The following is a 7,692-nucleotide window of genomic DNA, read 5'->3' as shown; positions in this document are numbered from 1 at the left end:
ATGGTGAATACCTATACATAAACATGGGGAAGACCTATACATAAACATGGGGAATATACATAAACATGGTGAATACCTATACATAAACATGGGGAATACCTATACATAAACATGGGGAATATACATAAACATGGTGAATACCTATACATAAACATGGTGAATACCTATACATAAACATGCTGAATACATAAACATGGGGAATACCTATACATAAACATGGTAAATATACATAAACACGGTGAATATACATAAACATGGTGAATACCTATACATAAACATGGGGAATACCTATACATAAACATGGAGAATATACATAAACATGGGGAATATACATAAACATGGTGAATACCTATACATAAACATGGGGAATACCTATACATAAACATGGGGAATACCTATACATAAACATGGTGAATACCTATACACAACATGGTGAATATACATAAACATGGTGAATACCTATACATAAACATGGGGAATACCTATACATAAACATGGGGAATACCTATACATAAACATGGGGAATACCTATACATAAACATGGTGAATATACATAAACATGGGGAATACCTATACATAAACATGGGGAATACCTATACATAAACATGGTGAATATACATAAACATGGGGAATACCTATACATAAACATGGTGAATATACATAAACATGGTGAATACCTATACACAACATGGTAAATATACATAAACATGGTGAATATACATAAACATGGGGAATACCTATACATAAACATGGTGAATACCTATACATAAACATGGGGAATACCTATACACAACATGGTAAATATACATAAACATGGTGAATATACATAAACATGGGGAATACCTATACATAAACATGGTGAATACCTATACATAAACATGGGGAATACCTATACATAAACATGGTGAATATACATAAACATGGTGAATATACATAAACATGGTGAATACCTATACATAAACATGGGGAATACCTATACATAAACATGGTGAATACCTATACATAAACATGGGGAATACCTATACATAAACATGGGGAATATACATAAACATGGTGAATACCTATACATAAACATGGTGAATACCTATACATAAACATGGGGAATACCTATACATAAACATGGGGAATATACATAAACATGGGGAATATACATAAACATGGTGAATACCTATACATAAACATGGAGAATATACATAAACACGGTGAATACCTATACATAAACAGGGGGAATACCTATACATAAACATGGTGAATACCTATACATAAACACGGTGAATATACATAAACATGGGGAATATACATAAACATGGGGAATATACATAAACATGGGGAATACCTATACATAAACATGGGGAATACCTATACATAAACATGGGGAATACCTATACATAAACATGGGGAATATACATAAACATGGGGAATACCTATACATAAACATGGGGAATACCTATACATAAACATGGGGAATACCTATACATAAACATGGGGAATACCTATACATAAACATGGGGAATACCTATACATAAACATGGGGAATACCTATACATAAACATGGTGAATACCTATACATAAACATGGGGAATACCTATACACAACATGGTGAATACCTATACATAAACATGGGGAATACCTATACATAAACATGGGGAATATACATAAACATGGTGAATACCTATACATAAACATGGGGAAGACCTATACATAAACATGGGGAATATACATAAACATGGTGAATACCTATACATAAACATGGGGAATACCTATACATAAACATGGGGAATACCTATACATAAACATGGGGAATACCTATACATAAACATGGGGAATACCTATACATAAACATGGTGAATACCTATACATAAACATGGGGAATACCTATACATAAACATGGTGAATACCTATACATAAACATGGGGAATACCTATACATAAACATGGGGAATATACATAAACATGGTGAATACCTATACATAAACATGGTGAATACCTATACATAAACATGGGGAATACCTATACACAACATGGTGAATACCTATACATAAACATGATGAATACCTATACATAAACATGGTGAATATACATAAACATGGGGAATACCTATACATAAACATGGGGAATACCTATACATAAACATGGGGAATACCTATACATAAACATGGGAATACCTATACATAAACATGGTGAATACCTATACATAAACATGGGGAATACCTATACATAAACATGGTGAATACCTATACATAAACATGGGGAATACCTATACATAAACATGGTGAATATACATAAACATGGTGAATATACATAAACATGGTGAATATACATAAACATGGGGAATACCTATACATAAACATGGGGAATACCTATACATAAACATGGTGAATACCTATACATAAACATGGTGAATACCTATACATAAACATGGTGAATACCTATACATAAACATGGGGAATACCTATACACAACATGGTGAATACCTATACATAAACATGATGAATACCTATACATAAACATGCTGAATACATAAACATGGGGAATACCTATACATAAACATGGTGAATATACATAAACATGGGGAATACCTATACATAAACATGGGGAATATACATAAACATGGTGAATACCTATACATAAACATGGTGAATACCTATACATAAACATGGGGAATACCTATACACAACATGGTGAATACCTATACATAAACATGGTGAATACCTATACATAAACATGGTGAATATACATAAACATGGGGAATACCTATACATAAACATGGGGAATACCTATACATAAACATGGGGAATACCTATACATAAACATGGGGAATACCTATACATAAACATGGTGAATACCTATACATAAACATGGGGAATACCTATACATAAACATGGTGAATACCTATACATAAACATGGGGAATACCTATACATAAACATGGGGAATATACATAAACATGGGGAATACCTATACATAAACATGGTGAATACCTATACATAAACATGGTGAATACCTATACATAAACATGGGGAATACCTATACATAAACATGATGAATACCTATACATAAACATGGTGAATATACATAAACATGGGGAATACCTATACATAAACATGGGGAATACCTATACATAAACATGGGGAATACCTATACATAAACATGGGGAATACCTATACATAAACATGGTGAATACCTATACATAAACATGGGGAATACCTATACATAAACATGGTGAATACCTATACATAAACATGGGGAATACCTATACATAAACATGGTGAATATACATAAACATGGTGAATATACATAAACATGGTGAATATACATAAACATGGGGAATACCTATACATAAACATGGGGAATACCTATACATAAACATGGTGAATACCTATACATAAACATGGTGAATACCTATACATAAACATGGTGAATACCTATACATAAACATGGGGAATACCTATACACAACATGGTGAATACCTATACATAAACATGATGAATACCTATACATAAACATGGTGAATACCTGCCTCTGCCCTACATAGCTCGGTATGAGGGGGTCTGATGAGGGGGACAGGGCCAAAGGAAATGGCTGGTCCACAGAGAGAGGGAGTGATGTCAGTGTCTGATTCTGTTGTGATATTGTTGTACTGTGACCTTTTATACTTATTTTGACTTGGTAACCAATAGCAAGCCATTTCTAGATTTAACCTATCATAGAGGGCAGTGGTTGCCGGGTGAACTGATTCAAATGGCAGCTTGGAGGCAACCCCCATACCAGTATGTTGTTGTAGTATTGTTGTACTGTGACCAACCCCCATTCCAGTATGTTGTTGTAGTATTGTTGTACTGTGACCAACCCCCATTCCAGTATGTTGTTGTGGTATTGTTGTACTGTGACCAACCCCCATTCCAGTATGTTGTTGTAGTATTGTTGTACTGTGACCAACCCCCATTCCAGTATGTTGTTGTAGTATTGTTGTACTGTGACCAACCCCCATTCCAGTATGTTGTTGTGGTATTGTTGTACTGTGACCAACCCCCATTCCAGTATGCTGTTGTAGTATTGTTGTACTGTGACCAACCCCCATTCCAGTATGTTGTTGTGGTATTGTTGTACTGTGACCAACCCCCATTCCAGTATGTTGTTGTGGTATTGTTGTACTGTGACCAACCAACGTACCAGTATGTTGTTTGACATGTAGATTTTCTGACCAGGACATTATATACAGTATCTCTCTCTGTCATATATCTGGTATGTTGATTTGAAGAGTTAGCTGGCTAGCTTGTAAAGTGGCGAATTAAAGTAATGTTAGCCTAGCTTTTTCTGTTTAGCTAGTTAAATTAGCTAGTTGTGTAAAAGAAAATCGTAACTTTCAAGCTAGCTGTGAAGAGTAAGTTTACAGTATGTTCTTAACTCGGTTACATTTAGTATTATTTTATATCAATATTTTTATTCGGCCACATATAGAAAATACCAACACACTATTTTGTTATCATAGTCACTGTAATGGAAGTATGTCACAAATGGGAAAATAATTCTGAATGAAAAGATTTGGAAGACTAATTGTCTCGCATTGTGACTGTGTTATGTATTTCTCAGGTCCACCAGCAGCATACTTACCATATCCATTATTATTATTATTATTATTATTATTATTGGTATTATTATTATTGGTATTATTATTATTATTGGTATTATTATTAATATTATTATTATTATTATTATTATTATTATTATTATTATTATTATTATTGGTATTATTATTAATATTATTATTATTATTATTGGTATTATTATTATTATTATTATTATTATTATTGGTATTATTATTATTATTATTATTATTGGTATTATTATTATTATTATTATTATTATTATTATTATTGTTATTATTATTATTATTATTGGTATTATTATTATTATTATTATTATTATTATTATTGGTATTATTATTATTATTATTATTATTATTATTATTGGTATTATTATTATTATTATTATTATTATATTATTATTATTATTATTATTATTATTGGTATTATTAATATTATTATTATTGGTATTATTATTATTATTATTGGTATTATTATATTACTATTATTATTGGTATTATTATTATTATTATTATTATTGGTATTATTATTATTATTATTATTATTGTTATTATTATTATTATTGGTATTATTATTATTATTATTATTATTATTATTATTGGTATTATTATTATTATTATTATTATTATTATTATTATTATTGGTATTATTATTATTACTATTATTATTGGTATTATTATTATTATTATTATTATTATTATTATTATTATTATTATTATTATTATTATTGGTATTATTATTATTATTATTATTATTATTATTATTATTATTATTATTATTATTATTGGTATTATTATTATTATTATTATTATTATTATTATTATTATTATTGGTATTATTATTATTATTATTATTATTATTGGTATTATTATTATTATTATTATTATTATTATTATTATTATTATTGGTATTATTATTATTATTGGTATTATTATTATTACTATTATTATTATTATTATTATTGGTATTATTATTATTACTATTATTATTATTATTATTATTGGTATTATTATTATTATTATTATTATTGGTATTATTATTATTATTATTATTGGTATTATTATTATTATTATTATTATTATTGGTATTATTATTATTGGTATTATTATTATTATTATTGGTATTATTATTATTATTATTGGTATTATTATTATTATTATTATTATTATTGGTATTATTATTATTATTATTATTATTGGTATTATTATTATTATTATTATTATTATTATTATTGGTATTATTATTATTGGTATTATTATTATTATTATTGGTATTATTATTATTATTATTGGTATTATTATTATTATTATTATTATTGGTATTATTATTATTATTGGTATTATTATTATTATTATTATTATTATTGGTATTATTATTATTATTATTATTATTATTATTATTATTATTATTATTATTGGTATTATTATTATTATTATTATTATTATTGGTATTATTATTATTATTATTATTATTATTATTGGTATTATTATTATTGGTATTATTATTATTATTGGTATTATTATTATTATTATTGGTATTATTATTATTATTATTATTATTGGTATTATTATTATTATTGGTATTATTATTATTATTATTATTATTATTATTGGTATTATTATTATTATTGGTATTATTATTATTATTATTATTATTATTATTATTATTATTATTATTATTATTATTGGTATTATTATTATTATTGGTATTATTATTATTATTATTATTATTGGTATTATTATTATTATTGGTATTATTATTATTATTGGTATTATTATTATTATTATTATTATTATTATTATTATTATTATTATTATTGGTATTATTATTATTATTATTATTATTGGTATTATTATTATTATTATTATTTTTTTTATTGGTATTATTATTATTATTATTATTATTATTATTATTGGTATTATTATTATTATTATTATTATTATTATTATTATTATTATTATTATTATTATTATTGGTATTATTATTATTATTATTATTATTATTATTATTGGTATTATTATTATTATTATTATTATTATTATTATTATTATTATTATTATTGGTATTATTATTATTATTATTATTATTATTATTATTATTGGTATTATTATTATTATTATTATTATTATTATTATTATTATTATTGGTATTATTATTATTATTATTATTATTATTATTATTATTATTATTATTATTATTGGTATTATTATTATTATTATTATTATTATTGGTATTATTATTATTGGTATTATTATTATTACTATTATTATTATTATTATTGGTATTATTATTATTATTATTATTATTGGTATTATTATTATTATTATTATTATTATTGGTATTATTATTATTATTATTATTATTATTATTATTATTATTATTATTGGTATTATTATTATTATTATTATTATTATTATTATTATTGGTATTATTAATATTATTATTGGTATTATTATTATTATTATTATTATTATTGGTATTATTATTATTATTATTATTGGTATTATTATTATTATTATTGGTATTATTATTATTATTATTATTATTATTATTATTATTATTATTATTGGTATTATTATTATTATTATTATTATTATTGGTATTATTAATATTGTTAATATTATTATTATTGGTATTATTATTATTATTATTATTATTATTGGTATTATTATTATTATTATTATTATTATTATTATTGGTATTATTAATATTGTTAATATTATTATTATTGGTATTATTATTATTATTATTATTGGTATTATTATTATTATTATTATTATTATTATTGGTATTATTATTATTATTATTATTATTATTATTGGTATTATTATTATTATTATTATTATTGGTATTATTAATATTATTATTGGTATTATTATTATTATTATTATTATTATTATTGGTATTATTATTATTATTATTATTGGTATTATTAATATTATTATTATTGGTATTATTATTATTATTATTGGTATTATTATTATTATTATTATTGGTATTATTATTATTATTGGTATTATTATTATTGGTATTATTAATATTGTTAATATTATTATTATTGGTATTATTATTATTATTATTGGTATT

This window comes from Oncorhynchus nerka, unplaced genomic scaffold (assembly GCF_034236695.1).
Source record: "Oncorhynchus nerka isolate Pitt River unplaced genomic scaffold, Oner_Uvic_2.0 unplaced_scaffold_1449, whole genome shotgun sequence".
Classification (NCBI taxonomy): Eukaryota; Metazoa; Chordata; class Actinopteri; order Salmoniformes; family Salmonidae; genus Oncorhynchus; species Oncorhynchus nerka.
This window is presented reverse-complemented; position numbering follows the sequence as displayed.